Source organism: Garra rufa, chromosome 6, assembly GCF_049309525.1.
Source record: "Garra rufa chromosome 6, GarRuf1.0, whole genome shotgun sequence".
In the NCBI taxonomy this organism is placed as follows: Eukaryota; Metazoa; Chordata; class Actinopteri; order Cypriniformes; family Cyprinidae; genus Garra; species Garra rufa.
In genome coordinates this window covers 17,897,667-17,910,151 of record NC_133366.1, presented here as the reverse complement: position 1 = coordinate 17,910,151, position 12,485 = coordinate 17,897,667, and positions in this window count along the sequence as shown.

Here is a 12,485-nt window from a genome sequence, read left to right as displayed (position 1 = left end):
ATCTTGCTAGCAAAAGCCCCGTGAACACCAATAATGACAAGGTAAGCTAACGTTGCTATGGTTCATATAAGGGATGTAATGCACACAAACCGGTTGAAAATAGTGAAAATAAGTTAGGATTAATGGCAGTAGGGATGTTAAACAAATCGTGATACATTTGGGTTTGGGGGTGGTGGGGTCATATGAATTTATCTCTAAAGGGAAAAGGCCAATTTAAATATTTTCATCTTGCCTCGGTAAAATGTATGGTAAAGTAGTAGCGCTGCTTTGTTTACTGCAGTAACCCAGGAAACAGTATATAGACCATTTCAAGGATGTAAACAATAACAAGCGCGTTGGAACGTTACTGCGCATGTCCGGTCCTGAAACATTTCCGGTAGCGCTATTTCTCCGATCTGTCAATACGAACACATTCTTTTAAAATCTAGCGAAAAAGCTAGTTAAGGTAAAAAAGCTGCTCATTAACTAATCGATGCTGCGTGCGTGTACACGGGAGATTGCTAAAAGCATATCACATGAACGGAAATATTGTGAACATTTATTCGTACAATGGATGTCATCAGTCTGAAGCAAGCAGTGCAACTTACTTCATGTTTTGTTCCCAAGATATCCGGAGGTTGTTCGTGATTAATTTACTTGCATTGCGTGGTCAGTCTGTATTTCTGTTTAAATATTTGTTTTCATTAGTACATTACTTTTCACAATACATATCGTTCCAAACAACGCTAAATGTATGCTATTAAAACTAAGCGCTTGATGCTATTATTAAGTGTTGAATTCATTTCAACATGTGTTCAACGTTGGTCTGGTCAAGTTTGTTGCTGTGGAACAGTGCAAGTGGAGGGTATGAATGCTCCGAGTCATCATGTGATCACAAATAAACAAGATCGTCGCAATTCAATGCTGGCTAACGTGTTTTACATAAACCTGTATATCTGCAGATTAATAAATGCACACATAAAGCATTCATATATGTTTTTATGCACGTATTTACTGTTCACACCCACACAAATTTTATAATTTTATTAATATATATATTCATTCATGTGAAAATGAATACTGGTGTAATGTAAAGGCTGATGCTAATTCAGCTTTGCACAACATATTTTTTTATAATAGAAATCATTTAAATAATTAATCATGTTAATAAACATAAAATACTTATTTCAAAAACATAAAAAAAATACTTTGTCCAAACTTTTGACCAGTACTGTATATAAACAAAAAGCATTCTCTCACTTTCAACTGTTTTTATTTCCAGCACATGTATTGATATGTAAATATTTGTATGAACATAAAATGCTTCAACAACTGAAACAACATTTGAACTGAAATGGAGTACAAAGGGGGAACAAATGACAAAAGCAGCAGTCTGTATCCGGCCTGGTCATCAGTCGCTTTAAGTACTACACTAAATTACTGAATACTACACTCAAGTTCTCAATCACATCTGGGTGTTGATATGGTCAGATGTGGTTTGTCACTGCAGGATGATCAGCTGTCCTTGGGTGTCTACAGATGATGGCTCTCCTTACACTGCCTTCTCAGATTTGGTGACCCTTCTGTATTTCTGCAACTGTTTACATCAGTTTAGAATACTTTCTAGAAAACAAAACAAAGGATATTAGCCATCATTATGAAAATGTATATAACATTTAACCAATTCTATGGGAATTACAGGGAGCTAACAAATTTCAGTATTACACTGTATTGTCAGATTTAGTGACCCTGCTGCATATTTACAACTGCTTACATCAAAATGCTTCCTAGACTAAGAAACAAATGATATTAGAAATCACCTGTATAAATTTTGTTTACATTATATAAGGATAAAAGTAGAAAAACAATTATTTAATATAATGCACAATATATATAAAAAAAATAATGCTATTATTGCTTAATACGTCAGTACATCTTGGAATTAACATTACCAAAGCTTATGTGATGGAAAATAATATTTACCATAAACATTACGTTTTGTAAACTACTGCCGTTAACTGTTAACGTTACACAATACGACATTCACGTACTTTCATGTTACTCACTGCATTTGTCAACTGACAAAATAACTAGACGACTAATATGAATTTAACCCACATAACACTTAGCAATAAAACAGAAATAAAAAACTTGCCTTTTTTCATTAACGTTACACACGAAAGCTAGATGCATATGTAAACAATGACAAAATGCTACTTTAAATTATACGGCATCATACTTGAAGAGTTAACGTAAAGATATACAAATAAACTGATTAATTAAAAACGATATTTACTTGCCTGAATCGAAGTGTGCGCTGTATATCCTAGAGTTGCTTGTTGTTATCCAGCCTTCTCCTTCACTGCCGCAACACGGGTACGTTTCGCGGAAATCTACCGTTAAACACGTCTCAGAATGTTAGTACCGCCCCAGAGGGAGCACACAACCACCGAACGACAAGGATCTAATTTTAATTTAGACATTTAAGCAAGATGTTTGTATATATATGACCGCAATCCCACTGTTCATAAAGCGCTTCTCGCCATTGTTTTGAATGCGCTGGACCACTAACCGGAATCGTCCTGGGACCAACGACGTCACTTCCTTAAGCCGCCGAATAGCGCTTGAAATGGTCTATAGCTGCTGACCCATATAAGCGCCACCTGCTGTCAGAGAGGAAATTTAAGCTTTTGGGGTGCCCAGCTGCTGTTTTTTGGTTCAGGTATGTTTATCTAATGTGCTTCACATTTTATACAATCTAATTTAAATCAAAAACTGCTCATTGTTTGGATCATGATTAAAATGCAGTGGTTGCCTCCATCAATGCATCTCAGGCTTGTGCTGTGAACTTGAATTAAAGGAGTAACGTTAGTTCACGTTCAGAACAAAAATTTACAGATAATGTACTCACTTCCTTGTCATCCAAGATGTTCATGTCTTTCTTTCTTCAGTTGTAAAGAAATCATGTTTTTTGAAGAAAACATTTCAGGATTTCTCTCCATATAATGGACTTTTATGGTGCCCCCGAGTTTTAAATACAGCTTCAAAGAGCTCTAAATGATCCCAGCCGAGGAAGAAGGGTCTTATCTAGCGAAACGATCGGTTATTTTCTAAAAACATTTACAATTTATATACTTTTTAATCTCAACACAGAGTACACACAGAGCTAGACAAGACGAGCATTTGAGGTTAAAAGGTATATAAATTGTAATTTTTTTTTTTTTTAGAAAATAACCGATTGTTTTGCTAGATAAGACCCTTTCTCAGCTGTGATCGATTAGAGCTATTTGAAGCTGCATTTTGGGAGTTCAAACTCAGGGGCACCATAGAAGTCCGTTATATGGAGAGAAATCCTGAAATGTTTTCCTCAAAAAAACATAATTTCCTTACAACTGAAGAAAGAAAGACATGAACATCTTGGATGACAAGGGGGTGAGTACATTATCTGTAAATTTTTGTTCTGAAAGTGAACTACTCCTTTAAAAGAAAAGAAAAAGAATACAAATGAAAAGAAAAAAGAGGTTGTGTGTCTACATGCCATGACATGTAGGCTATGTTTGTAGTGCAGTAAACGGTAAAACTGTTTGCAATACAAACCAATGTTTGTCATAATTAAGGTAATACATTAAAATAATATGTAAGACACTGGTTTGCAATATCAAGCTGCAAAACGAGATATTTGTACAGCTAAAAATAGCTGGGCGCAGATGAGACCGGAAGCCACATTACATTTACAAATGGCCGCACCCTGCAGTCTTACGGGAAAATAAGGTGGATAGGTTGCATTATCGTGTCTATTGTGTTTGGGATCTCTACGATAATTTTACCTGACTCGTTTGTTTACTTTTGTGATTCTAACAATAATTGTTACTTACTGTACTGTGCCATGAGCCTTCACTGTGCCTATTACATTATGTTGTTAGTAGGTTTGGGAGCCAGTCATTATGCTTTAATGTCATGACATTGTCATATAATGTCTTCATATATGCTATAATGAGCAGCAATAAACAGTATTTTAGTATTTTAGAATGCCTAGTAATTCTGTGGCTATTTTAGTGAAAGTAACGCATTACAATTCAGAGACAGTAATATTGTAATGTAACATTACTTTTAAATGATTGTAACTAGTAATATATAATTTTTTTTTAAATTTTGGAAGTAACTTGCCCAATGCTGTTCAGAATGAAAAATAAAATTAAAGAATTGTGAAAGAGATGGGAATCGTTTTCAGTCCAGTCTGTTCCACATGCAAAGCTATTGTTTGATAACAAAAACTTTAAATATGTCACAAATAATATATTTTCACCAATTTAATGTGTTGTTGTTGTTGTTTCTTCCTTTAGTCACAGATTTCTCCCTTTGTGTTCCACAGAAGAAAGAACATCGGAAAAGATCAGAATCATACTTGGTTACCAAATGAGGGTGAGTATTTTTTATTTCAGTATTTCCTTATCCTTTGCATTTCTTTTAGTGTATTTATCCAAAGACTGAAGGTAATGTTTCTACTGTATTTATATAAAAAGTAGTCACACCTGAGCAGAACAAAAATTTAGTAGTTACATCTAAATAATCCTTTTTTTTCTACATGTTGTTGTTCATTGATTGCTTCTTAAATAAAAAGCCATGTCATTCAGTGTTCAGTAATGGTTTCTAACCTACACAAGCTTATTTCTGTGACCTCAAATGCATAGACAAATAATTTCCAAATTTTTTTTAATTATTTTTTTAATATAGTATATGGTTTGATTGTTTAAAAAATATTTTCTTATAAAACTTTAGGACAACTTTGATTATATTTATGCAATGCTGACCACATTGATGATATTTGTACAATGCTGCCCCCTTGTGGCCAGAATGTATATTTGTATTAATCTGTGGCAAGGTGTATCATAGACTTTTGGGAAGAAGAAAAAAGTAAAATATTTATAGCATCTAATAATAAAACATGTAAATAAATATGCTGTTTGTCTGAATAAAAAAAAAAGAAGAAAATAAAGTTTTATTAATTAGATCATCACTGTCATCATTGATTTGCATAAATATACTGGAGCATATACACATCAACCAAAACTTTTATGTCTTCAGACTTTCACTCTTCTATTCTTAATTTGTAGTCATTACTGTAGTTTTAAACCACTTTAGTGAATATGCAAAAACAGGTCTAGGTTATGAAATGATCATGAAATGAGGGATCATAAACAGACAATGCATTCCCATAGACCTAATCAACAGATTTCCAATATTCAAAACAAACCCAGACTGAGCAGTATAGACAAATCTGGGTCATTGGACAAGTCTGTTGCAAACTTTCACCTCTTGAGGGCATCGGAAGTCCATGAAACATGACAAATGATTAGACAGTGAAGCAAAAGTCTTTAAAGTAAAACATAGTACATTCCAGATGCCTTCATTTCCTGCCTCAAACAATTCTCATCAAAACACACTTGGTGGTAATATGTATTTTCTGGCTGAATGTATGATTTACAGCATGGACGTTTTTAGAGCTATCGTCTATCTGTCTGTCTGTCTGTCTGTCTGTCTGTTCGTCTGTCCGTCTGTCTGTGTAGGAAGACGAGAGTTCATTCTTTAATAGTGCACAGGCTGCTAGGCAGATGAATGGAGCGAGGCAGCGGATGAGTCATTATTGTCGGCCATCTTGAGAGGGATGATAGGGGATCTGTGAGTGTCCCAGGGCACAACTCTGCATCTGTCCTGGGTTATTTTTGACTCACTGAGATCCTTCTACGCACCGCCTAGACAAGCAGGAGCAAAAATAGGCTGAGGCGGGAAGTAGAACAAAGAGCCAAAGATTTTGAAGAGGAGAGAAGGGTGGAGAAAGAGAAGAGGCAGGAGTTTAAACAAAAGAGAATAGAATGACGAAAACAGCAGCAGGGAGGACGTAGACAAGATGATGCAGAGAAAGACAGTGTGCGTGAATTGAAAGATGAGGGACAGAAAATTGAAAAGGCTTGGTGAGGAATGCAGGAAGGAAGCTTAAATATGGTCATAGACATATGATTAATTTAAAAGCTTTAAACTTTAATTCAAAGCTTTAAGAACAGTATTAACCATGTAAACCCAGGCATTCTTTTTGAAATAGAGTTTATTGTTGTTTATTTAGAAGTCCAAACTGAGTAAAATGAGCAACTGAGCAATATTCGCTAATGTTTATATGGCCAAAAGATAAGATGAAATTCTAATAGCTTGTCATGTAAATCTGAGTGGTGTTTGTAAAAGAAAAGCAGACTACTCAAATAAAATGCATATACATATTACTTGTCACACTATAAACCTTAGTAAGATTATTTAAATGCTTAGTTTTGTGACAGACCTTTGTAATTTTGTTTTGTGGGGGCAAAACATATAATGCAATACAATATTTCGATGAAGTCTGATTTATTATACTTGATATCCACATTGTAACATGAGTTTTATAACCAATTTTGTGTGGATAATCAAGTAACCCAAGTTACTTCAGTCCAGTAAGTGCTTATTTTGAAATATAACTAGGAATATAACATTTAGTCTTGCTTTTACTTTATAAAAATAAATGGTGGAAATTTTTAGAATTATATTAAAAGGACTTTTACTTGATTAAAACAGTAAAGAGGGTTTGCATTTATGCAAATAAGTTCTGCTAATTTATGCTGATTATAAAATTTTATAAAATTGAATATAAAATGAATATAAAATTTATGCATTATAAAAAATGTGTGGAAGCTGCTAAATCATATAGAAAAGGACTTCGTAAGCTGAAAAGGGCACAATATTTTGACAAACTAAAGTTAATAGGCGGTAAAGATACATACTAGCAGTATTAATTAAGATATTAGCCTAATATTTCACCTACTTGACCGGAAACGATAAGAACAAACACAAATGTTGTCAAGGAAATGCCATGGAAATCCTGGTTCAGTTTGGGCAACAACAAATGCCTATAGTTCCTCAGACAGTTTTTGCACTCTTCTCTTTGATTTGTTATACATTTTGGTACTCTGTAGTACTCAAAATGTTTTTTCTGGTCTGACTGATTAATACAGCCCAAAAATGACAATAATTAGCCATTTTCAGCAGCAATAATCAGCAAAATATGTGAGTTTTGTTTGGTTCAGTGGCATTATTTACATTCAGTGAAAACGCTCTATAAACTATCAATCAGAAAACAGAAAGCAAAACATTTTATGCAAACTTTTCAACAAAACATTGATTATTTAGAGGCCTTAGAAATTGTAAAATAAATATGATACAGTAGATTTTATAGGTCAAGGACACGTAAAAAGTTACAACGCTGTCTAAAGAACATATCACAAATAAAAAGTATAGATTTTTGCCCACTCGTAACAATCTGTTGGTACATCACATAGAACAGGCTAAAATTCAGATATTATTATGTCAAGTACAGCAGACAGGAGTCTAGCTTCTGTCTGTAACTGTTGACTGATGTGAGTCAGTGATGTATGGTTCTTAATACTGCATATGATTTTGAATGTTATGAAATGTCTCAAATATTGAATATGAGTGTGTCTGTTGCTATAGCTTAACCATAGGAAGCTCTGAGCATTAAAGCACTTTAGGAACGAAAATAAGGCTGGGCAGATATTCATGCTATTGATGTGAGTGTATTAGTGGGTGCCACGGTCTGAGTGCTGGATGCAGAATCAAAGGATTGCCAGGAGAAGGAAAAAAGGGATGACGCTTAATTTGTTCATCTGTGTCGTCACCAACTGTCTGGCGAAAATATATTAATAGTGTAGTGTGGGTCGACGGGAGGCAAAACTGAATTAGCCCTCACAAGTCTTAAATCTTCACAAGACTCGCCTTATATAGTGCGACAAAAAATATGCCGCTATAAAGAAGAAAAACAACACTAAACTGTTGACTCAATTATCAGAAACGGCTATTTACACATCCTCGAAAGTCAGGCTGATCAGACTGATATGCAAATTATCCAGCCTCAGGGATTTATGAGTACTTTTTTTCCAGTTGCAGACAGTGAGGAAACAAATAGGTAATTGACAAATCACATGGGCTTTTAGTTTTTTTTCTATCAAAGTTACAATTTACATGTATATTAAAAAGTATATATTTTAGGTTTTGGGACTAGTCAGGATTTCAAGATATTGATTTTCTTTGTGACGTCTGGCATAAGTGATGTGTTTATGAGATGTCATATCTAGTTAAAAATAGTTCCGCTTTAAAAAAAAAAATGAAATGCCTGGAGACTGCTCTGTCTTTTGCTCTGTCTGGCTGTTTTGAATGCAAGAACACCTCCTGCATGAACACAGCCCCTTAGAGATGAAAGAGTGCATCTCATTTCTGCTGTTTGATCCAACTTGGATACTGATTTGGTGTTCATGCAAGCAAGAGTATGTGATCTAGCTTTGTAGAAATGAGTGCAAGCAGATGGTGCTGGCAGTTTTCAAACCCCTAGTCAGTGACACTCCTGTGTATTCACCTTTTTTGGCAGCTGGCTTGGTGCGTCACCTTGGTGGGTCCATTGTAGGATATGTTTCACATAAAAATTCACACATGATAAGCTGTTGCTGCTTCACATCATGTCAGCTATTTCACATGCATAAAACAAAATGCAGTCAACAATTCCAGATGATGGAGTTGAAACCATGTTTTGCTCATTTGCAAACTGTCTTCAGTGGACTCACAAAAAAAACAAAAAAAAAAAAACACATCCACTCACATCTAAATCCATATCCCTAATAGATAATATGCATGAACCAGTATGCGTTATATGGAGAGGTCAGACTGGAAGAGTTGAAAAATAAAAGATGGCAAAGAACTGTTAATGCTAAGGGAGTGTTTCCTCAACTTTGGTCACTTTTATAACAATTTTGCTACTGAAAATTGTTTTTTTATAGCAGGTGTACTTGGTTGCCAAGAGACAAATGCTTGCAAAAAAGAACAGAAATAGTGTCAGAGCACACTTGGAAAACCCCCCCTGAAATATCAAGGTAAACGGAAAATGTTTTATGTTAGGTCATTCCCAATCAACCTGTAATTGTGCTAAATTATGCAAGAAGTGTAAAACCTATTATTTAATTTTATGTCTTTGTGATACATAAAATGCTAGCATGTCAAAGGAAAGGAGACATTAAAAATGTAATTTTCATGACCATCATTTTCACAACAGAAATCAGTACAACACAATACATAATTTGGGATGTGATAAACATGACACATTTTTATTCACAGCTTTCTGAAAAAATGACAGAATTCTCTTTTGATGGGATCGCATTTATTTCACTATTGGATGTTGCTAGTTAGACCAAATAAATAAACTATATAAACCGTATATAACTAAATAAACTAGTGTGAAAAGCAGGGCTGTCGCTAGTGGGTTGAAAGGGGGTGGTGATTATAGGGGCCCATGGCTGTGGGGGGCCCCAGTGATTTCAAACGATTGCCCAAGGCCAGCATAAAAGACGCTTAGGACAGTTGATGGGCCACTTCTGCGTCTCTCTTTCGAGTTTTCCTTCACTTGAATGAAAAAATACACCTTTCTGGTTTACCCGCGCGCCGTGTTTTGTGCGCACAGCATGCATGCAGAAAGCTGCATCTCACAGCCCTTGAACATTAAATTGAGTTTTGCCTCTTCGTGCATACAAAATTACGTTGAAATAGCTATCTTGGTGAGTATCCTTGAAAAACTGTCAGTTATATATTGAGTAAACATTGAGGAAGACATTGGATGTGTATCATTATATTGGATGCATTTTCTCTTAAATTGACCTTGCCTAGTTTACTAGTTGCTGTCGGTGTCCGTACATGGGATGCCTAAGTTTACTTTACCAGATTACAAATACATCCTAATTTAATCATGACAAACTATATATCATTGGGAAGGTCAAAGACTTCTAAATAGATATTTTACCACTGTTTTGTGTTACAAATTATGTAGGACTATCAAGTAATAGATTAATTTATGACAAAAGTGCACCTCAAAACATATACATCATAACAGGAGTTCTGACCTTTTTCACAAAAAGACTTTCTTTGTTGCCTTTTTCCCTATCACGCTTTAGAAATCATAAGAAATTATATATCAACTGAACACTTAAAATCTCAAAATGTATCCTTTGGAAACTTTTAAAATCAGACATTGCATTACTATGGAAATTGTATATCAAAATCATATTATAAAATGTTTTCCTTAATGAATTACAAAAATTTTACTTTGGATAGTGCATTTTCACGTCTATGTTCAAATAGGGAGTAATAGTTTAAAGAATAGTTCATTTCCAGAAAAAAAAAACTTCCTGATAATTTACTCACCCCCATATCATACAAGATGTCAGTCGAAAAAAAAAAAAAGTTTTTTGAAGAAAATTAAGGTTTTTCTCCATATAGTGGACTTAAATGAGGATCGATTGGTCGATTGGTCCAAATTGCAGTTTCAATGGAGCCTCAAAGGGCTCTACACAATGCCAGCCGAGAAATAAGGGTCTTATCCTGCAAAACGATTGGTCATTTTTGAAAAAACAAAAACATAATTTAACTACAAATGCTCGCCTTGCATTAGCTTTGCGCTCTTCACGCATTGCGTAATAACATTGGAAAGATGTTGGCACCAATAGCCTTGTGGGCAGCGAGCCGTTGCGCAGTTGTGCTCCAGGCGTCCTGTGTTTGAATCCCAACTCAAGGACCTTTCCCGATCCCGCCCCCTATCTCTCTTCCAACTCGCTTCCTGTCAATTCTGATCTTTCCTATCAAAATAAAGGCAAAAGTGCCAAGAATAAATCTTAATAAATAAAATAAATCCATTGGAAAGGTCAAGCACAGTTAGTTCTTCGTCTGTGTACCTTGGTTCAAAAAGGTAGGGTAGGGCGAAAATCTCATAAAAAAAGTTATTTGATGTTGTTTCACCTTTTTTTTTGTAAAGGGTGTTTGACTTCCTTTGCACATTCACTTTGTAAACACTGGGTCGGTACTTCTGCCTATGTCACACGTGTTTGTCGAGCTAGTGCAAGATGAGCATTTGTGATTTAAAAAGTATAGAAATTAAAATTTTTTCAAGAAATGACCGATCGTTGATAAGACCCTTATTCCTCGGCTGGTATCGTGTAGAGCCCTTTGAAGCTGCATTGAATCTGCAGTATGCACCTTCAACCCATTGGCTCTCATTGAAGTCAACTATATGGATAAAAATCCTGCAATGTTTTTGTTAAAAACCTTAATTTCTTTTTGACTGAAGAACCAACGACATGAACATCTTGGATGACATGCACTGTTAAAAATGAAGGTGCTTAGATGCCATAGAAGAACGATGCCATATAGATGAACCTTTTTGTCTAAATGGTTCCATAAAGAACCTTTAACATCTGAAGAACCTTCCTGTTTCACAAAAGGTTCTTTGTGACAAATCAGGTTCTTTAGATTATAAAAAGGTAAGCAAAAAATGGTTCTTTAAAGAACCTTTGACTGAATGGTTGACTGAATGGTATCTAATCCTAATATTAATCCAAGAAAATAAAAGAGAGAAAATCACTTACTGTTCTTGACTGAATTACTTTGTACTTTAGCAAGAATTAATCAATATTTAATTTATACAGTGAAGACCAAGCAATGCTATTTTGCATTTGAACATTGATTTTATTTGTATCTTTGTTCTTTGTATTTATTTGTGCTATTTACATGATTTCAAACAAGGCCAACAGGTACAGCCTGCACCGGAGCCTTGCAAACCCCAGCTGGCCCTGGTGAAAAGTGTTCATTTCATTTTCAGTGCTAATAGTTGAAGAATCACCCAAATCCTGTAGGTGCCAAAAAAGTACATTTAACTTGATTCAATGGGGTGTATTTTTGCAATTATTGTCACATCATAGGTGAGAACACAGTGTCAAAATGGCGGGTGTCGAATGGGAAAGTATTTTCTGGAAAGAACAAATTCTTGGTCCCAATCCCTAAAGCCCACTCTCACGGTGCGTTCACACTGGCACGTAGCGAGCGGGGCGAAGCGAGCGTTTTCAATTCATTCATATGGAAGTTGCGCGTAAACGGTCGCGTGGTGCATTCTGGGATTGGAAGCGGCGCGGAGAAAGTGTTGAGAGCAGCTGAGAGCGTCAAAAGGTTGGGCATTCCTCAACTTTATGCAAATTTCGAGCGCAAAACGCCGGCGACAACCAATCGCTGTGAAGAGTAGGCAAGGCAAGATTATGACGCGTGTTTCTGAAACTGGTGGATTACTGAACTGAAATCACATATTATTGAAAAAGTCAAGCAAAAGTAAATGTACTTTGCATGTTTTCATTATATGCTACAGTTTAGTTTTCGAACCGCCATTAAAAGAAGACAATGGAACATAAATAGGGTGTGAACATTGTTTTTCAGAGGTGTGCTCAGCCCTAAATTAGACACTCCCCAAAGCAGTGGCGTTGTAGCGTTGCCAACGACACTGAGCGCAAATTTGACGCTGTAGTGTGAATGCACTGTCACGGTGCACGTAGCGAGTGGGGCGAAGCGAGCGTTTTCAATTCATTCATGTGGAAGTTGAG